Genomic DNA, 22,935 nt, shown 5'->3' with positions numbered 1-22,935 from the left:
AAGCACAGCCATCTCGTGTGGCATGCTGCACTAATTTTAGAATCTAGAATAGCTTTTAGAAGTGTGCAAAGAAACTACAGCTTGTAGGGAAATGAAGAGGCAGATTGGTATATTTGTCACAATTGAAAGTAATTAGTTAAGGTTCGAGGAAAGACTTTACTCTTAGGGCTTGTGTCGATCATCAAAGACAGCCAATGAGGTTGCTCTGTGCAGCAGCTGTTCTTCGACTGTGCAATCCACCTCCAGATCACAGTCCTAGTATTGTATATGAAATGGGTGGTAGTATTGCACATGCAGCTTTTACAGTGCTGGTAAGCAGTCCAAATACAAATCAGGGCATTCATGCTGGTAAGTGATGCTGTTTTTTCTCTGTTCTTGCATGGTTCTCTTTAGCAAAATCAATATCAATAATGGTTTTCCTATGAAAATATATATTCATTAAAGTATTTTCCTGAGTTCAGCTTCATATTTTAGAGGATATCAACTAAAACTGTTTCATAGTGAGCCATTGTCTTGGGATCATATTTAAAAATGTAAGCATACTGGAAGGAAACAGAGCAATATTTAGATTATAACTGTTTTGAATCAATGACTTTTCATTATTTTTTTGTCAGCTGTGAATTCTGAGTTTATGATTAGCTGCGCTACTGGAGAGTAGCCTGACAAATCAGAATTTAATTCATGGGTCATTTTAAGGGCTGTCTATAGTAAGACATGTATACCAGTTGTTAGTGATTTTGTTCTTATTGGAAAACTGCAAAATTTGTACGTATTCTTGACCAAAATAATGAGTTCTATGGAGCTGTTAAGGAAGCTGAATAGAAAGCTATCTCCAGAGATTCTTGTTTTTTGTGTGTGGTACAGCAGCATTTAAGAAACAGATTTCTTTTTTGAAAGCAGTAACATAAATCTTTTACTAGAACAGAATCACAGTTTTAATGTACATTTCTATTGTGGCTTTCTGCATATTCACATTGAAATAATGAAATATGGGATTGCACAGGTGCATTAGTTATTGCATCTCTAGTGGCAAGAGATCTGTGAGAACCACCTCTACCGAGTTTTATTTAGTACATCTGTATAGGTTGTAAATACCACCACTAAGAGGCAATAGAAGTCTTTCTTATTAAGATTTTTTCAACATGTCCAGTGCCAAAGTGATGAATTCAATGAAGCTGCTTCTGTGAACCAGAGATTCAATAGTATGTTTAACTGATAGTCACAAATAGATATGCTATACTGGAGAATAAGCCTTATTTTTCATTTTTAGTAAAGAAGGTGAATGTTGTATTGATGAAATAGTTCTTAATGATTTAGTGGTATATATTAGTATCAGATTAGGCAGCATCTCTCACTCCTCAATAGCCATCAATTGCATTACTTCTGGGTCACTGAATGCTTTGAGGCAGATCATTTCTCTAACGGGGTTGTTTCAGATATTAATGGTCATCATCAAACCACAAAGAACACGTTAACATGAAGCAACATTTTCCTTAATTTTGGGTCAAGTGCATTAAATATTACAGTATAACTAAGTATTTATTATTTGTCCAGAAATGATAACAGAAGGGAAGATCATTTCAGTTTGTTAAGGCAACTGCAAATTCATTGTAACATGTGGGAAGTAACTACATTTTGAGATCCCACAAAAATGAATACAGATTATCATCGTAGACATTGCTGGCCCGTCGATTTATCCAATGATATCAGTATACTTCAGAGTATTTCTTGAGAAGAGGAAGACTCGGCTGTATGTGAAGTGAATTTCACAAATGAGACATTAGAATATTCAGTACACAAGTATATTTTGTATTTACCATAATCGCTAGGCTTCTTTGACTTTCAACAATATACCTGATAATTCTTCATACCACTATGCAAAGGTTGATGTTTGGTACAGAGGAAGCCAAGTTTCTGACATATTGAAAGTAAGATTTCCTGTCTATTGTGGTATTGTCTACGGATTCCAGATTTAGTATTTGGAATGGATAGCTTTATAGTATTGACAATGCAGCACACATACTCTGGTAATACATATTGATGTTAATTTATACTTGAGTTTACTGTAAGTGAGGAAGGCACTGGGATGAAACCACTGCTAACTGAACCAGCAAACTGTAAAACCTGGAATGAGGATCAGCTGCTGAAAAGACAATTCCTCAGCATATGCCTGATCCCTTTTGGCATCAATTGTAAGTGGCCATCCATTCATAATCAGTACCAGCTGTTTTCCTGGTGTAGGATGGTTCTTAAGTTAGATTCAAGCACAAAGTTCAGAAAAAAAAGAGGTTAAATATTGGTCAATAGCATATAAAGAGAGATTTAATGAACTATTTTAAAGTCAACTTCATTATATGAAACCATTGGAAGCACCCCGGCTTGGAGACGCATTGGTGTTTAAAATTGTGGTTAAAGAAGATCTGTAATGTTGTCACTCCAATTAAAGTTCTAGAAAGGAAAGTTGATTTTCAGATTTCCATTTGTAGTAAGAGCAAATCAAACATTTTATTTGTTTTACACCAATACTAAAGATCAATTTCTTTTATTTAACCCAACTGCCCCCTCAAAAAAATTCTCCAGCAATCTTTCCTACCCTCAATACCCTGGTGCAAAGTTAATATCCTGCCTTTTGAACAAAGCAGACTCAAGTTCAGTAATGATTTGTGCTGTGGCTTTTTGTTTTCCCTGTTGTAGGATTCAACAAACCATAATGAACAAATTTGAAATGGTATCAAATATATCCTTTAAACTTTCTTATAGAAGGAGCATTGGAACTGAAATGTCACTTCCCTAATCACTATTTTTCTTGTAATGTGTTAACACAAATGTACAACTTTCCAGACAATGCTGGGCACAATAACTTTCACCAAGTCATGTGTACCGTCCCAACCTCCTGCCCTCAGGTAACATTCATCATCCCCACTCCTAACATAATGTAATTTATTAACCCGATATGTATTCTGTACTAGACCTGTCTGCCATGATGTAAACAGTGCTGACTAAAGGACTAAAGTGTGCTTTATTTTACCATTGCATTATAAAGCTGTCTCTACAATTATTAATGCTGATGATTTAAGGCCATACCTATTATTGAACATCTATTGCAAGGAGTTACGTTAGCAGTTTGCCAGGAGACTTTGAGAATTTTGGCAGAACCCCTATTTTCAAGGAGGTTTTAAACTACAAAGTCTATTTCTTAGGAGTATTTTGGCTGGTTGAAAGGACCATAGAATATATTATATTGCTACTGGTTAAATGTGTTCTTTTCTCCTCAGCAGAACCTGATTGTTCTTACATTGTTCATATATTGTGAACTGCTTTATTTCTGGATATTTTCTTAAAACATTGAAAGGGCGAAGAGTCTGGAAACAGCTGTCTATGATCAAGGTTTGGTCCTGGAGATGCATACAAACTCCTCTGCACTGCAGCTGATTTCCTGACTATTGAATTATGCAGTCAGAGCTGGTCAAATAGCAGCATTGCCTTGACATTGTTACCTATTAGGAATGTACTGTCTAAACTGTTTCAAAAAGGGGGAAAATAATTATTTCTAAATTAATTTCTTGATTTATCAACTGGAATATACATACAATGGTATCTACAATCTTTTGGTCTTATGAAAATCTCATTGAGAAGAAACACAGCTTTAAGCATCATGGAAATAAAAGCAATCTAAAGGGGATCTAGTGGCTTAGTATTCAGAGATTATCCCGATTCAGCATGCTAGCATGTTGCCAGAGTAAATATCGGTTTAATGATATTCAGGTCAGAACAGAATAGTGAAATGCAGACATCCAATTAGAGATCAGGCTAATGAAATGTAAAACCACTGGGGAACCACTCACAATTTTGATAGCAACACCAAGCTGAATTGCTCACTTTTATTTGCAGTTTCAGTTCTTTGTTTGCTTGAGAACTAATGGGACTTAAGATGGTATTTTCTGTCTTCTGATTACCTGCTGTACCAGCAGTGTTTAATTCATCATTCAAAGAAAGTGACAGAGTAAAGAATGTCGTGAATATATTTGTCAGTAATGTTTTGCTATTGCTGGTATCTTTATTATTTTTAAATTTGAGTTTTGTTGAGTTTCTTCTCTACATCACCAGCCCTCACCCCCAAACTACCGAGTGGCTTGTTTCTCAAAGCAATAATTTCTGCCTCTAACATCCGCTGCTGTCATAACACCCGAGACTTATATAATTCATCTAAAACTCTGGGGATAAGTATTGTGAAAGTGGTGTAAGATGAGGCTCATTAAACCATTTTCTACAGAGTAATATATTATGACTGCCTTAAATAAGTTTCAGTCTGATAATTATTGCTTATTAAGGATAATGGCTAAACACAGAGTGCATCTGAGTGAACTTTCTTGAAGTCACGGTTTAGTCTGTAAACTGAGGAAACATTTATTCCTTTGGGGTAAGTACTTGATGGGCTGATTCCATTTTATTCTTCCTGTGAGTTGTCATTACTGAATTATTGCTACTTGGGTGCAGCAGATGCTCTGTAAGAGTCTACTGTTGATTGAACTGTAATAGCCATGACAGCAGGGAAGGTCGGCATGACAGGGATCAATGGATGGACCAGATGAAATATGTACAGTTACTTGATATCAGATGTACTGTATGATTTATCTAACATAGCAGGAATAAATGTTTAAATTTTCTTTGCCTTTCAGTGAAACATTTGCACTCAACCTCTTCCATTTTCACAACCTGTAGCAAATATATTTTATCCAGTAAGGCTTCAACCCTGTCAAAGCAACTAGTTAATTAGACTGTGGTTCTGGTTTATTTTGGAGTATGGCAGATCAGCTTGCATTAAATGTGCATTGGTTGCCTGTTAAGGGTTTTGTAGATAATTTGAAACCTGTTTTAAAAATATTAGTTTCATGACTTTTGTCAATGAGAATTTTACTCCATGCGCATTCAAATTTACTCAAACATCTTACCAACCACAAGGACATTATCTGAGGCTTATCGCATGCAATCATTAACTTGTAAGTTGCTGTGCCCAATGTTTTGCAACTGCATGCCACATGGTGGGTTGGAAAGGATGAGGTCAGGGTGAAAATTGAATCAGGTCCTGTCCTTTCCACATCATTTTGGTATTGCACAGTGGTAGTTACGTTGGGTTTAAGTCATGAACTTTTAGGCTTTACATCAGCAGCATAACGGTGGATACTGTGAGCAGCTTCAATCTCCTGGCAGTGCACATCACACGCAACCTTTCATGGTCCTAGAACACATTCTACACAGTCAGGAAAGCTCACCAACACAAAAAGCTCTATTAACTGAAGAGGCTGAAGGGAGCTGGATGATGCACATATGCACACATGTCATTCTACAGATACACAGTAGAGAGCACCCTAACGATCTACAACACTGCACGATACAGAAACTGCTTTGTGGTGGACAGGAAGGCTCTACAAAGTGTAGTCAAAATTGTCCAGCCCATCAATGGCAGAAGCCTACTTGTCATCAAGGACATATGTACAGAAATGTGTCTAAAAAGGACCAGGAACATCATGAAAAATCCCGCCCACCATACTCATGAACTGTTTGTCCCACTCCCATCAGAAAGAAGGCTATATAGCATCCACTTCAGGACCACCAGACTCAAAAACAGTTACTTTCCCCAAGCAGGAAGGCTGATCAACACTTCTACTCACTAATCCATCCCTCCACACCCCCTACCACCGCTACTTTATTGCTTCCTGTGGGTACCTTATGCTCAGAGACTCCTGTGCCCAGCATTATTTTATGGACATACAATCAATGTATACAAGCTATCTTATGTACCTATAGTTATTGTGTTTTTATTATCATGTTCTTTATCTTACTGTGTTTTTTTGTGCTGCACCAGATCTGGGGTAATAATTATTTTAATTTGTGTGCTGGGAATGACATTAAACAGCCTTTTGGCTTTAACTGATAGTAAGTTATCAGCCTGTTTTATGTCTCTCCAAATTATATTTTAAAATGGTAGCAGAAGACTATGAGATTGTCAAATTTCTGCTTGTTTTTAAATCTGATTTACTGATGAGGGAGTCTACAGAAGGACTCAGACAGATTAGGAGAATTGGCAAAGAAGTGACAGTTGGAATATAGTGTAGGAAAGTGTATGGTTAAACACCTTGGTAGAAGGAATAGCGACAATAAGATCATAAAATATAGAAGCAGAATCAGGTCACTCGACCCATTGAGTCTACTCTACCATTCTATTATGGCTAATTTATTATCCATCTCATCCACATTCCCCATAATCTTTGACACCCTATCAACCTCTGCCTTAAATATACCCTGTGATTTGCCTCCACAGACATGTGTGCCAATGAATTCCAGATATTTGCCACCATATGAAACACAGGTGCCCCTCAGGGCTGAATCCTATGCCCCCTCGTTTACTCTGTGTATACCCATGACTGTGTCTCCACCCACAGCTCCAACCTGCTAATTAAATTTGCTGAAGACACCACATTGATTGGCCTAATCACAAATAATAATGAGGCAGCCTACAGAGAAGAAGTCATCACCCCTACACAGAAGTTTTAAGCAAACAGCCTCTCCCTCAATGTCACAAAAACAAAGGAGCTGGTTGTGGACTACAGGAAGAATGGAGACAGGCTAGCCCCTATTGACATCAAGGGATCTGGGTTTGAGAGGGTGAACAGCTTTAAGTTCCTCAGCATACACATCACCTAGGGTCCCTTGTGGTCTGTACATACTGACTGTGTGGTGAAAAAACACAACAGCGCCTATTTCACCTCAGATGGTTGAAGAAGTTTGGTATGGACCCTCAAATCCTAAGAATCCCATGTTCTCAAGGAAATGTATGGCAGAAATGTGGCAAATGTTCAGGGGGTAATTGTGTGACATTCTGCATAGGTACATTCCAATGAGACAGGGAAACGATAGTAGGGTTCAGGAACCGTGGTGTACAAAGGCTGTTGAAAATCTAGTCAAGAAGAAAAGAAAAGCTTACAAAAGGTTCAAAAAACTAGATAATAATAGAGATCTAGAAAATTATAAGGCTAGCAGGAAGGAGCTTAAGAATAAAATTAGGAGAGTCAGAAGGGGGCATGAGAAGGCCTTGGTGAGCAGGATTAAGGAAAACCCCAAGGCATTCTACAAGTATGTGAAGAGCAAGAGGATAAGATGTGAGAGAATGGGACCAATCAAGTGTGACATTGGAAAAGTGTGTATGGAACCGGAGGAGATAGTGGAGGTACTTAATGAATGAACACTTTGCTTCAGTATTCACTACAGAAAAGGATCTTGGCAATTGTAGGGATGACTTACAGCAGATTGATAAGCTTGAGCATGTAGATATTAAGAAAGAAGATGCGCTGGAGCTTTTGGAAAGCATCAAGTTGGATAAATCTCCAGGACCGGATGAGATGTACCCCAGGCTACTATGGGAGGTGAGGGAGACCATAAGACCATAAGACAAAGGAGCAGAAGTCGGCCATTCGGCCTATTGAGTCTGCTCTGCAATTTTATCATGAGCTGATCCATTGTCCCATTTAGTCCCACTCCCCCGACTTCTCACCATAACCTTTGATGCCCTGGCTACTCAGATACCTATCAATCTCTACCTTAAATACAGCCAATGACTTGGCCTCCACTGCCGCCATGGCAACAAATTCCATAGATTCACCACCCTCTGACTAAAAAAATTTCTTCGCATTTCTGTTCTGAATGAGCGCCCTTCAACCCTTAAGTCATGCCCTTTCGTACTAGACTCCCCCATCATGGGAAAGAACTTTACCACATCCACTCTGTCCATGCCTTTCAATATTTGAAATGTTTTTATGAGGTCTCCCCTATTTCTTCTAAACTCCAAGGAATACAGTCCAAGAGCAGACAAACGTTCCTCATATGTTAACCCTCTCATTCCCGGAATCATTCTAGTGAATCTTCTCTATACTCTCTCCAACATCAGCACATCCTTTCTTAAAAAAGGAGACCAAAACTGCCCACAGTACTCCAAGTGAGGTCTCACCAGCGCCTTATAGAGCCTCAACATCACATCCCTGCTCTTATACTCTATTCCTCTAGAAATGAATGCCAACATTGCATTCACCTTCTTTACTACTGACTCAACCTGGAGGTTAACCTTAAGGGTATCCTGTACGAGGACTCCCAAGTCCCGTTGCATCTCCGAACTTTGAATTCTTTCCCCATTTAAATAATAGTCTGCCTATTTATTATTTCTGCTAAAGTGCATAACCATACACTTTCCAACATTGTACTTCATTTGCCACTTCTCTGCCCATTCTTCCAATCTATCCAAGTCTCTCTGCAGACTCTCCGTTTCCTCAGCACTGCCGGCCCCTCCACCTATCTTCGTATCACAGCAAACGTAGCCACAAAGCCATCTATTCCATAATCCAAATCGTTGATGTACAATGTAAAAAGAAGCGGCCCCAACACGGACCCCTGTGGAACACCACTGGTAACCGGCAGCCAACCAGAATAGGATCCCTTTATTCCCACTCTCTGTTTCCTGCCAATCAGCCAACGCTCTATCCATGTATGCAACTTTCCCGTAATTCCATGGGCTCTTATCTTGTTAAGTAGCCTCATGTGTGGCACCTTGTCAAAGGCCTTCTGAAAATCCAAATATACAACATCCACTGCATCTCCCTTGTCTAGCCTACTGGTAGTTTCCTCAAAAAATTGTGATAGGTTTGTCAGGCAGGATTTTCCTTTAAGGAATCCATGTTGAGTTCTGCCCATCTTGTCATATGCCTCCAGGTACTCTGCAACCTCATCCTTGACAATCGACTCCAACAACTTCCCAACCACCAATGTCAAGCTAACAGGTCTATAATTTTCTTTTTGCTTCCTTGCCCCCTTCTTAAATAGCGGAATGATATTTGCAATCTTCCAGTCCTCCGGAACCATGCCCGAATCTATCGATTTTTGAAAGATCATCGCTCATGCCTCCGCAATCTCCACAGCTACTTCCTTCAGAACACGCGGGTACATTCCATTTGGTCTGGGAGACTTATCTACCTTTAGACTATTCAGCTTCCTGAGTACTTTCTCTGTCGTAATTGTGACTGCACACACTTCTCTTCCCTGCCACCATTGAGTGTCCGGTCTACTGCTGATGTCTTCCTCAGTGAAGACTGATGCAAAATACTTGTTCAGCTCCTCTGCCATCTCCTTATCTCCCATTACAATTTCTCCAGCATCATTTTCTATCGTCCTATATCTACTCTCACCTGTCTTTTACTCTTTATATATTTGAAAAAGCTTTTAGTATCCTCTTTGATATTATTTGTTAGCTTCCTTTCCTAGTTAATCTTTTCCCTCTTAATGACCTTCTTGGTTTCCTTTTGTAAAGTTTTAAAAACTTCCCAATCCTCTGTCTTCCCACTAATTTTTGTTTCCTTGTATGCCCTCTCCTTTGCTTTAACTTTGGCTTTGACTTCTCTTGTCAACCACTGTTGCATCCTTTTTCCATTCGAAAATTTCTTCTTTTTTGGAATATACCTGTCTTGCACCTTCTTCACTTCTTGCATAAACTCCAGCCACTGCTGCTCTGCTGTCTTTCCCGCCAGTGTCCCTTTCCAATCAACTTTGGCCAGTTCCTCTCTCATGCCACTGTAATTTCCTTTACTCCACTGAAATACCGACACATCAGATTTAGGCTTCTCTTTTTCAAATTTCACAGTGAACGCAATCATGTTATGATCACTGCCTCCTAAGGGTCCCTTCACCTCAATCTCTCTACTCACCTCCAGTTCATTACACAATACCCAATCCAGTACAGCCAATCCCCTGGTGGGCTCAACAACAAGCTGTTCTAAAAAGTCATCTCGCAGACATTCTACAAATTCTCCCTCTTGAGTCCCAGTGCCGACCTGATTTTCCCAATCCACTCGCATGTTAAAATCCCCCACAATTATCATAACCCTGCCCTTCTGACAAGCCTTTTCTATTTCCTGTTGTAATTTGTAGTCCACATCCCTGCAGCTGTTTGGAGGCCTATAAATAACTGCCATCAGGGTCCTTTTACCCCTGCAATTTCTTAGCTCAACCCATATAGATTCTGCACCTTCCGATCCTATATCATCTCTTTCTAATGATTTAAAATCATTTCTTACCAATAAAGTCACGCCTCCCCCTCTGCCTACCTTCCTATCCTTCCGATACACCATGTATCCTTGGACGTTCAGCTCCCAGAGACATGCATCCTTTAGCCAGGTCTCAGTGATGGCCACAATATCATACCTGCCAATCTGTAGCTGTACGACAAGATCATCCACCTTATTCCTTATGCTGCGTGCATTTAAGTATAACACCTTAAGACCAGTATTTGGTACTTTTCGCTTTGATTTCACTGCAAATTTGTTGCACTGCAACTCATCTCAATGGCTACAAATTTGCCCCATCACCTGCCTGTCTTTCCTGACATCTTTACTGCTCACTATCTTAGATTTATTTCTGTTTCCCCCTTCCTCCGCTGTCACTCCAGCTACCATCCCCCTGCCAAATTAGTTTAAACCCTCCCTAAAAGTTCTATTAAACTTTCCCGCCAGGATATTGGTCCCCTTCGGGTTCAGCTGTAACCTGTCCTTTTTGAACAGGTCATACTCTTGGCAGTGTGGAGGATCAGAGGGATCTTGGGGTCCGAGTCCATAAGACTCTCAAATCTGCTGCGCATGTTGACTCTGTGGTTAAAAAGGCATACAGTGCATTGGCTTTCATCAACTGTAGGATTGAGTTTAAGAACCGAGAGGAGATTGCTGAGCCTCTGGCAACGATTTTTGCATCATCAATGAGGACGGGAGAGGTTCCAGAGGATTGGAGGGTTCCAGATGTTGTTCTCTTATTCAAGAAAGGGATTAGAGATAGCCTAGGAAATTATAAACTGGTGAGTCTTACTTCAGTGGCTTGTAAGTTGATGGAGAAGATCCTGAGAGGCAGGATTTATGAACATGTCGAGAGGCATAATACAAATGTTTGTATGATTAGAAATAGTCAGATTGGCTTTTTAAAGGCAGGTCATGCCTTACCAGCCTGATTGAATTTTTTGAGGATGTGACTAAACACATTGATGAAGGTAGAGCAGTAGATATAGCGTATATGGATTTCAGCAAGGCATTTGATAAGGTATCCCATGCAAGGCTTATTGACAAAGTAAGGAGGCATGGGATCCAAAGAGACATTGCTTTGTGGATCCAGAATTGGCTTGCCCACAGAAGGCAAAGAGTGGTTGTAGACGGGTCATATTCTGCATGGAGGTTGGTGACCAGTGGTGTGCCTCAGGGATCTGTTCTAGGACCCCTTCTCTTTGTGATTTTTATAAATGACCTGGATGAGGAAGTGGAAGGATGGGTTAGTAAATTTGCTTATGACACAAAGGTTGGGGGTGTTGTGGATAGTGCGGAGGGCTGTCAGATGTTACAGTGGGACATCCATAGGATGCAAAACTGGGCTGAGAAGTGGCAGATGGAGTTCAAACCAGATAAATGTGAGATGGTTCTTTTTGGTAGGTCAAATATGATGACAGAATATAGTATTAATGGTAAGACTCTTGGCAGTGGATTTTGGGGTCCCAGTCCATAAGGCACTCAAAGCTGCTGCACAGGTTGACCCTATGGTTAAGAAGGCATACAGTGCATTGGATTTCATCAACTGTGGGATTGAGTTTAAGAAGCGAGGGGTAATGTTACAGCTTTATAGGACTCTGGTCAGACCCTACTTGGAGTACTGTGCTCAATTCTGGTCACCTCACTACAGGAAGGATGTGGAAACTATAGAAAGGGTGCAGAGGAGATTTACAAGGATGTTGCTGGATTGGAGAGTATGCCCTATGAGAATAGGTTGAGTGAACTTGGCCTTTTCTCTTTGGTGCAATGGAGGATGAGAGGTGACGTGATAGAGGTGTATATGATGATGAGAGGCATTGATTGTGTAGAGGCTTTTTCTCAGAGCTGTAATGTCTAACACAAAAGGGCACAGTTTATGGTGCTAGGAAGTAGGTATAGAGAACATGTCAGGGGCAAGTTTATTTACACAGAGGATAGTGAGTGTGTGGAATGGGCTACTGGTGACGGTGGTGGAGGTGGAAACAAAAGGGTCTGGATAGGTACATGGAGCTTAGATAAATAGAGGGCTATGGGTAACCCTAGGTAATTTCTAAAATAAGTACATGTTCGACACAGCATTGTGAGCCAAAGGGCCTGTATTGTGCTGTAGGATTTCTATGTTTCTATGTTTCTACCTTCCTGCAGGGGCACAACTGAGAGAGCATCCTGACTGACTGCATCACCACCTGGTATATGTAATCCTTAAGATTTCCCCTTAAGGAAACAATGATGACTTTGGCCTGTTTTATTATGTGCCTCCAAGTGCTTGGAAACCTCATCCTTAATAATGGACTTCAACTTCTTCCCAACTGCTGAGGCCAGGCTAACTGGCTTATAATTTTCTTTCTTCTGCCTTCCTCCGTTCTGAAAGAGTTGAATGACATTTGCAATTATCCAGTTGTCCAGAACCATTCCAGAATCTAGTGATTCATGATAGATCATTACTAATGCTTTTACAATCTTTTCAGCTGCCTCTTTCACAACCCTGGGATGTAGTCCATCTGATCCAGGTGACTTATCTAGCTTCAGATCTTTCATCTCCCCAAGCACCTTCTCCTTCATAATAGTAAATGCATTCACTTCTGCTGTTTGACACTCTTGAATTTCTGGCATACGGCTAGTGTCTTCCACAATGACGACTGATGCAAAATACTTATTAAGTTCATTCGCCACTTCTTTGTCCTCCATTATTACTTCTCCAGAATCATTTTCCTGTGGTCCAATATCCACTCTCAACTCTCTTTTACTCTTTATATATCTGCGAAATACTTTTGTTATACTCTTTCATATTATTGGCTCTCTGAACTTCATATCAAATCTTCTCTTTTTTCTGTTGTCTTCTGTTGTTTTTGAAAAGCTTCCCAATCCTCCAACTGCCCACTAGTTTTTGCTATATTAAAAGCCCTCTCTTTTCCTTTTTTGCTGTGTTTGAATTCCCTTGTCAGCCATGGTTGCTTCATCCTGCCTTTAGAATACTTCTTCATCTTTGGGATGTATCTATCCTGCTCCTTCCAAATGCCCCCAGAGACTCTTACCATTTCCTATTCTGTCGTCATCCCTGCCAATGTATCCTTCCAATCAACTTTGGCCAGTTCCTCTCTCATGCCTCTGTAATTCCCTTTCCTCCACTGTCTACTGATACATTAATGCTGGAGGAACTCAGTAGGTCTGGCAGCATCATGGAAATGAACAAAGAGTTGACATCCCAGGGCTAGACTCTTCTTCAAGACGGGAAAGGACGGGGATGATGGTAGGAGAAGAAGGATAGTTAGAAGATGATTGATGAAGCCAGGTGGGTAGGAAAGGTAAAGGGCTGGCGAGGAAGGAATCTGGTAGGAGAGGAGAGTGAACTATAGAGAAAAGAAATGAATTGGGGCACCAGGGGGAGGTGATCGACAAGCAAGAAGAAATAGCAGGGCAGAATGGGGAACGGAAGAAGAGGGGAGAGGGAGGGATCATGTTTTTTTACCCGAAGTAGAAATTCATGCTCGTGCCATCAGGTTGAAGGTCACTCAGATGGAATATAAAGTGTTACTCCTCCACGCTGAGGAGTGGCACAAGAGGAAGGCATAACCAACCTGTTGGACTGGGAATGGGAAATAGAATTAATGTTATACTACTAGGAATTCCATTTTGGCAGATAGAGTGGAGGCGCTCGACAAAGTGATCCCCCAGTTTTACAACTGGTCTCACCAGTGTAGAGAATGCTGCATTGGGAACACCAGATACAATAGACAGCCCCAGGAGATTCGCAAGTGAAGTGTTGCCTCACCTGGAAAGACTGTTGCCGAGATAAGTGCTGGGAGGGAGATGAGTAGGGATGGATGATTAGATAAGGGAATCACGGAGGGAGCAATCTCTGTGGAAAGCAGAGAGTGCGGTAGGGAGAGGTAAAGTTGTGTTTGGTCATAGGATCCCTCGGGAGATAGTGGAAGATCCAGAGAATGGTGTGTTGGATGCAGAGGCTCAAGGGATGGTCAATAAGAACAAAAGGAACTTTATCACTGTTAAGGCAGCAGGAAGATGGGGTGAGCGTGGATGTCTGGGAAATGGAGTAGATGCGGATGAGGGTAGCATCAATGGTGGGAGGAAGGGAAACATGGTTCTTTAAAGAAGGAACAGATCTGTGATGCCTCATCCAAGGAACAGATGTGTTGGAGACAAAGGGATTAAGAAAAGGGAATTGCATTTTTACAGAAGACAGGAGGAGAAGAAGTATAGTTGAAATAACAGTGGATGTCGGTAGGTTTATGAAAGATGTTGGTCGACAGTTTGTCTCCAGAGATGGAGACAGAAATCAAGAAAGAGTAGGGAGATGTCAGAAATGGACCAAGTGGATTTAAGGGCTGGGTGGAAGTTGGAGGCAAAGTTGATGAAATTGAAGCTGTGCTAATGTAGTCGTCAATGTAGCGGAGGAAGAGTTTGGGAGCATTACTGAGGAAAGCTTGGAACATAGACTGTTCTACGCAACCAATAAACTGGCAGACACAGCCGGGACCCAAGCGGGTGCTCATGGCTACCCCTCAAGTCTGTAGAGAGTGGGGGAAGCTGAAGAGAAGGAGCAGTTCTGCTAGATGGAGGAGGGTAGTGTTGGAGGGGAATTGTTTGTTTCTTTTATTGAGAAAGAAGTGGAGAGCATTAACGCTGAAAATAAGGTGGTCTGGGCCAGGGAACTGAATTGAATTGACTTTATTTCTTTCATCCTTCATATACATGTGGAGTAAAAATATTGATGTTATGTCTCTGTCTAAATGTTCAATGTGCAATTTGTAGTAATTTATAAAATATAGTATGTACAATAGGACAGTCAATATAGCATAAAAGTACAATTGTATCAGCGTGACTTAATCAGTCGGATGGCCTGGTGGAAGAAGCTGTCCCGGAGCCTGCTGGTACTGGCTTTTATGCTGTGGTATGATTTCCTGGATGGTAGCAGATGGAACATTTTGTAGTTGGAGTGACTAGGGTCCCCAATAATCCATCGGGCCGTTATTACACACCTGTCTCTGTAAATGTCCTGAGTAGTGGGAAGTTCACATCTACAGATGCGCTGGGCTGTCTGCACCACTCTCTGCAGAGTCCTGTGATTAAGGGAGGCATAGTTTCCATACCGGGCAGTGATGCAGCCAGTCAGGATGCTCTCAATTGTGCCCCTGTAGAAATGCGGTTCTTGGACTACAGTTCAGCACTCAACACTGTAATTCCCTCCAGGCTTGACAAGAAGCTCAGAGACCTCGGCATTTCATGAGGAAATTGAGAGTATGAGAAACGTCATGGTTGTAGGTGAGAAGGGACTGAACCAAGAGGGAGAGAATGGAGTTGAGGTATGAGTGCACAAGTTCCGTAGGCCATGAATAGGCAGAGACTACTGGCCTACCCAAACAGTCAGGTAGGATCGAGCAATGCAGGATAAGGGAACTATGAATTTGGTAGCAGTGGATGGGAGTTCTGCAAAGTTGATGAGGTCAGTGATGGTGTCGGACACAGTTTTCTAATAGCATGGAGTGGGTTCCTCTTTAAGAGGTAGGTAAGAGGAGGTGTCTGCGAGCTGTCACCTGGCCTCAACAAGGTAGAGGTCAGTCCGCCAGACTATAAAGCACCCCCTTTGTCTGCAGGTTTGATGGCAAGAGTGGGGTTGATGCGGAGAGAATGGTGGGCAGTAGAGTTCCCGCATCTGCAGAATTTCTCGTGTTTATTATATTGACACATCTGATTTTATCTTCTCTCTATCAAACTGCAGGGTGAATTCTATCATTTTATGATCACTGCCTCCCATGGGTTCTTTATTTATGATCCCTAATCAAATCTAGTTCATTATACAAGACACAATCCTTTTTGGAGAAATAAACACATCACCCTACTGTGATTTGACCCATATATGACTTCAAACCCATAACAGACACTATTAACTACATCCTAAAATGGCTTCAGTTGTAACAGCATTGATATCTTGTACAGGTTCCTTCCTCCCAAGCAAAATCAAAAAACAAATTTATACCAAAACAAAACACAATAAATGCTGGAAACCTGACAGCATCACGGAATCAATTATCAGCATTTTGTATTCTCCAACCAAAATTCATGCCAAGAAGGCAGAGTGCAATCTGGTCATATGACTGTATAAACATGTTTTCTGGTATTGACTGGCGATGAATTAGTAACTGAGCGAGCAATAATGTTATAAAATGTTTTGTATAGTCATCACTTTGGTTTCTGTTATTTTCTAAATTTATTCTTAATTTAAACATATTAAGTTTGTTAATTTGTGTTTGGTAAGATTGGCCGCAAGTTTTTAATCAACAGATTTTTTTCATTGCAATTACTCATAGTACACTGTTTTCTACGTTACTTCTTTTAAAAATGAAAACAACTTAGAGATAGAGAGTTTGTTTTAATATTCCTTACTCCTGCTGTTATAATCGAATCTACAACCTTTGGCTCAATGCACACAAGTCTCATCTCATCCAAAGTTTTGATTTTCCCAAGCCATTACTATGTAAATGATGAGCTGAATTAAATGAAATGTTCATTTGCTTTATTTATGACTACTGAAGTAAAAGAGATTATAGCAGTGTTAATTATTATTAGATTGCAAATTAATTATTAGCTCACAATTGAATTGGGAATAATGGAAGCTATTCAGCCCAATTATCAACACCAGTTGTACCTTGATATTGGAAGAAGTTTTTGTAAGGATTTTGTGTCTGCTATATTTATTTGAGCATCTATTTTATCCACTGAGAACTTCCTGGTAACCTTTTCTGAATTTCTCTTATGGCCATTTCTTACTTGCATATTTTTTAACCTCAAGAAGTTGAATTGGCTTTCTCTTGCAGTCAATTATTTGATGTACTTTTATGATACATGTTACTAGGAATCAAACTGCTAATTCTTTCTGCCTGCCCTGACATGCAAAAGACTTCCGTTGATCTCTGTGACACAAAGAAGAGGCTGTTTCTGAGGTATATTCTACTGTTTGATGATAGGTTTAGATTGTTATTCTATTTTTAGCTGGCCTCATGTTGTACAGACTTTGGTTGCTTTCCTGCCCAATTTATAGGCCGAATAGTGGAATTTGTGAGCAAAGAGAACATTGGTGTTCAACAGTTTTACATGGAAGCAACTCCCAGCGTTGTGAGGATACGCTAGGAGTCCATGGATTTGTCACTCAGCACTGTCATTGCACTCCGCTGTTCTTTGGTGGGATCGGGTGTTGCTGATAATTATGGACAATGGCAACATATGGACAATGGGATTTCTCAGGCTGAAGAATAAGGAGGCCAAATCATATAATTAATACCATAAGATGTAGGAGCAGAATTAGGCCATTTGGCCCATCGAGTCTGCTCCACTACTTCATCATGGCTGGTCCATTTTTCTTCTCAACCCCAATCTCTTGCCTTCCCCCCCCCACCTCCTCCACTGTATCCTTTCATGCCCTAACTAAACAGGAATCTATCGACCTTTGCCTTAAATATACATAAAAACCTGGTTTCCATGGCTGCCTGTGGCAAAGAATTCCACAGACTCACCACTCTATGGCTAAAGAAATTCCTCTTCATCTCTGTTCTAAAAGGACACCCCTCTATTCTAAAGTTGTGTCCTCTGTTCTTAGACTCTCACCATAAGAACATCCTCTACACATCCAATCTATCAAGAACTTTTACCATTGAAAAAGATTCAATGAGCCATTTAGTAGGTTTCAATGAGGTCACCCCTCATTCTTCTGAATTCCAATGAATACAGGCCCAGAGCCATCAAACACTCTTCATATGACAAGCCATTCAATCCTGGAATCATTTTGGTGAACCTCCTTCGAGCATTCTCTAGATTCACCACATCCTTTCCAAAATGAGGAGTCCAAACCTGCTCACACTACTCCAAGTGAGGCCTCACCAGTGATTTATAAAGTCTCAACATTACATCCTTGCTTTTATATTCTAGTCCTCTTGAAATGAAGGCTAACATTGCATTTGCCTTCCTCAGCACAGACTCAACCTGCAAATTACCCTTTAGGGAATCCTGCACAAGGGCTCCCAAGTCCCTTTGTGTCCCTGTTTATTATATTTTCTCTCCATTTCAAAAATAGTTAACCCTTTCATTTTTTCATCCAAGTGCATGACCTTACACTTGCTGACACTGTATTCCATCTGCCATTTCTTTCCCCATTCTCCTAATCTAGGTCCCCCTGTAGCCTCTCTACTTCCTCAAATCTACCTGCCCCTCCACCTATCTTCATATGATCTGCAAGGTTTGTAAGAAAGCCATTAATTCCATCAACCAAATCATTGACATATAACGTAAAAAGAATCAGTCCCGCCACAGACCCCTGTGGAACACCATAGTCACAGGAAGCCAGTCAGAAAAGCTCCCTTGATTCCCACTCTTTGCCTCCTGCAAATCAGCCACTGCTTTATCCATGTTTGAATCTTTCCTGCAGTACCATGGCCTCATGTGTGGCACCTTGTCAAATGCCTTCTGAAAATGTAAGTACACGACATCAGTCGATTCTCCTTCGTCTATCCTGAAGATAAATCCAAGGAAGGCGACGGGCCCAGATGGCGTCCCAGGACGGGTTGTCCGGGCTTGTGCAAGTGAGCTAGCCGGAGTGTTTGCTGACATCTTCAACTGCTCCTTGCTTCAGTCTAAGATCCCCTCGTGTTTTAAGAAGGCAACGATAATCCCAGTGCCGAAGAAGAGCAAGGTGGCATGTCTGAATGACTAGCAACCTGTGGCTCTGACATCAATTGCTATGAAGTGCTTCGAGAGATTGGTTATGGCACATATCAACCATAACCTACCGGTCAACCTTGACGTTTTGCAATTCGCCTACAGGAGCAACAAGTCAACGTCAGTTGCCATCTCTCTGGCCCTACATTCCTTCTTAGAACACCTGGAGAATAAAGATGCATAAGTAAGGCTCCTTTCCATTGACTACAACTCTGTCTTTAATACCATCATTCAAAATAAACTGTGAATCTACCTTCAGACCTTTCATTTTCCCAAAAGCCTTCTCTCTAGTTATGGTAACTTCACACACTTCATGCCTCCTGATACCTGCAACTTCCACTATACTGCTATTATCCTTCACAGTGAAGACTGACACAAAATACTTATTCAGTTTGGCTGCCATTTTGTTGTCTCCCATTACTACCTCTCCAGCGTCATTTTCCTGTGGTCCAATATCCACTCTTACCTTTGTTTTACACAATGTATCTGAAGAATCTTTTGGAATCCTCTTTAATATTATTGGCTAGCTTACTTTTGTATTCCATTTCTACTTCTTATTGATTTTTTTAGTTGCTTTCTGTTGGTTTTTAAAAGCTTCCCCATCCTCTAATTTTCCACTAATTTTTTTCTCTATTATACGGCCTCACTTTGGCTTTTATGTTGGCATCGACTTCTCTTGTTAGCCCACAGTTGTGCTAGCTTTCCTTTAGAATACTTCTTCCTCTTTGAGATGTATATATCCTATGCCTTCTGAATTACTTCCAGAAATTCCAGCCATTACTGCTCTGCTGTCATCCCTGCCGGTATTCTTTTCCAATCAATTCTGCCTAAATCCATTCTCATGCCTCTGTAACTCCCTTTACACCATTGTAATACTGATACTTCTGACTTTAGCTTCTCCTTCTCAAAATTCAGGGTGAATTCGATCACATTGTGATCACTTGCCCCCAAGGGCTTTTTTTTCACCTTAAGCTTGCTAATCAATTCTGGTTCATTGCACAACACCCAATTCAGAGTAGCTGATCCCCCAGTGGGCTCAGCCATGAGCTGCTCTAAAAAGCCATCACATTGGCACTCTAGAAATTCCACCTCTTGTAATCCAGCAGAAACCTGATTTTCCCAATCTACCCGCATACTTAAGTTCTCCATGACTATTGTAATGTTGCCTTTTTGGCATGCATTTTCTATCTTCTGTTGTAATTTGGGGGTCTGTGTACAACACCCATCAAGGTCTTTTTATTCTTGCCATTCCTCAGCTCTATCTGCAATGTTTCAACACCTTCCGACTCCATGTCACCACTTTCTAATGATTTGATTTCATTTTTTACCAGCAGAGCCATCCCACCTCCTCTGCCTTCCTGCCTATCCTTTCAATACAATGTGTATCTTTGGACATAAAGCTCCCAGGTATAATCTTTCAGCTATGATTCAGTGATGCCTATAACATCATACCTGCCAATATGCATCTGTGCTACATGTTCTTTTGCCTTATTCCGTATGCTGTGTGCGTTCAAAAACAACACCTTCAGTCCTGTATTCACCCTATTCGATTCTGTCCGCCTTTTACATTACAACTCATCCTGTTGACTGCAATTTTGCCCGGCCAACAGCCACTCATCACACAGATTGCCTCTGTCTGTAAACCATCTCTAGCCACCTTTCCTGCAATACTTCTTGCATGAAATATACACTGCTCAGAACACTAGTCACATCATGCTCAATTTTTGATTAACTTTGTCTGAGGTTTTACGATCTGCCTCCACAACCTCTCCACCAACTGTTTTGGCATTCTGGTTCCCATCCTGCTACAACTCTAGTTTAAACCCCACTGTGTAGCATTAACACTGCAAGGATATTAGATCTCCTGCCAGATCAGGTGCAAACCATCCCTTCTGTGCAGGTACCAGCTTCCCTGGAAGAGAGCCAAATGATCCAAAATTCTTATGCCCTTCCTCGTACACCACCTTAACCATGTATTAAACAGTATAATCTTCCTAGTTCTGGCCTCACTAGCAGGTGGTATGTGTAGCAATCCTGAAATCACAACCCTGATGGTCCTGCCCTTTAACTTAGCACCTACCTTCCTGAAGTTCCTATGCAGAACCTTTTCACTCGTCCTACCCATGTCACTGGTATCTACATGGACTATTTCTTCAGGCTGTTCACCCTCCCACTTAAGAATGCTGAGAATTCAATCCGGGATATCCTGGATCCTGGCACCCAGGAGGTTACATACCATCTGGGAATCTCATTTTCGCCCACAGAACCTCCTGTCCATTTCCCTAACTAATGATTCCCCTATCCCCACAGTGTGCCTCTTCTTTCCCCTTTCCTTCTATGTCACAGAGGCAGACTTGGTGCCAGAGATCCGACTACTGTGACTTTCCTCTGTTAGATCATCACCACCCCCCCCCCAACAGTATCCAAAGTGTTTTATCTGTTGTTGAGGGGGATGGCCACAGGGGTACTCTCTACTGACTCCTTAACCTCTTTCCCCTTCCTGACTGTCACCCAGTTTCCTGTGTCCTGCACCTTGGTTATAACTATTTCTCTATATGTCCTGTCTATCACGCCCTCAGCTTCCTGAATGATCTGGAGTTCATCCAGTTCCAGCTCCAACTCCTTAAAATGGTTTGTTGGAAGCTGCAGCTGGATGTAATTCTCACAGTCGTAGTCGTCAGGGACACTGGAGGTCTCCCTGCCTTCCCACATCCCACAAGAGGAGCATTGCACTATCCTGCCTGGCATCTCTACCTAGCTGAGCAGATATAAAAAAAGGGAAAATAAACTTGAGCTTTTCTTTCCTTTGCTTTCTCTGACTGAAGCCTCTCTTCACTGAAGCATCAAAGAGCTAAAGCCTCAAGATCACCACTCGGACTCTGTCCCCTCAAATGATGGCCTCTGCACTTGTCCTTGACTTCCTTTAATTTGCTGAGGCTAATCAATCCCAAACACTTATGGGTGCTGGTCAAAGCTCTATTACAACCTGCTCCTGCCTTTTATCCTTGAACAGTGGACCTGATTGAAGTCCCCTTCTCTCCAAACTTCTGATATCCGGACTGGTCGCTGGTCAAAGCTCATAAGTTACCTATAGCTGTTCACAATACTCCAAGTGAAGCCTCACCAGTGCTTTATAAAGCCTGATTATTACATTGCTCAGAAGCTTACTTTTATACTAAGAAATTCCCAGTGAATTACTTTGTTGTGCTTACTTGGTGAGAAATTTGCATTTGTCTTTAAAAAGATTAAATTACAATCACACAGACCCCTGTGGAACACCACTCATCATCAGCAGCCAGTCAGAAAAGGCTCACTTTATTCCCACTCTTTGCTTCCTGGCAATCAGCCACTGTTTTTATCCATGTTAGAATCTTTCCTGTAATACCATGGGCTCATAGTTTGTAAAGCAGCCTCATGTGTGGCACCTTGTCAAATGCCTTCTGAAAATCCAAGTACACAAAATCAACCAATTCTCCTTTGTCTATCCTGTTTGTTATTTCTTCAAAGAATTCCAGCAGATTTGTCAAGCAAGATTTTCCTTTGAGGAAACCATGCTGAATATAACTTAATTTATCATGTGCCTCCAAGTACCCGGAGACCTCATCCTTAATAATCGACTCCAACATCTTCCCAACAACTGAGGCTAGACTAACTGGGCTGTAGTTTTCTTTCTTCTGCCTCTCTTCCTTCTTGAAGAGTAGAGTGACATTTGCAATTTTCCAATCTTCCAGAACCATTTCAGAATCTAATGATTCTTGAAAGATCATTATTAATGCCTCCACAATGTCTTCAGCCAACACTTTCAGAACCCTGGAGTGTACAGCATCTGGTCCAGGTGAGTTATCTACCTTCAGACTTTACAGTTTCCCAAGAACCTTCTCTCTAGTTGTGGTAAATTCACACACTTCATGAACTCTGACACCTGGAAATTCCACCATACTGCTAGTGTCTACCATGGTGAAGACTGATGCAAAATACTTACTCGGTTTGTCCACTATTTCGTTGTTGCCCACTACTCCCTCTCTAGCATTGTTTTCCAGTAGTCCGATGTCCACTCTCTCCTCACTTTTGCACTTTATGTATCTGAAGAAACTTTTGG

General features: G+C 41.1%; 1 protein-coding gene across 3 annotated transcripts in view; it reads left to right on the top strand.

Moving 5' to 3' along the window:
• Positions 1-286: 286 nt before the first annotated feature.
• thsd7ba (thrombospondin, type I, domain containing 7Ba) overlaps positions 287-22,935 on the top strand; it is a 1,092,806-nt gene continuing 1,070,157 nt past the window's right edge. For all 3 annotated transcript variants that reach the window (XM_063047545.1, XM_063047546.1, XM_063047547.1), the window contains exon 1: positions 287-348. The gene's annotated coding sequence lies outside the window, so the exon portion shown is untranslated. The remainder of the gene's footprint in view (positions 349-22,935) is intronic.

This window comes from Mobula hypostoma, chromosome 5 (genome assembly GCF_963921235.1).
Source record: "Mobula hypostoma chromosome 5, sMobHyp1.1, whole genome shotgun sequence".
NCBI classification, from domain to species: domain Eukaryota; kingdom Metazoa; phylum Chordata; class Chondrichthyes; order Myliobatiformes; family Myliobatidae; genus Mobula; species Mobula hypostoma.
This window is presented reverse-complemented; position numbering and strand designations above follow the sequence as displayed.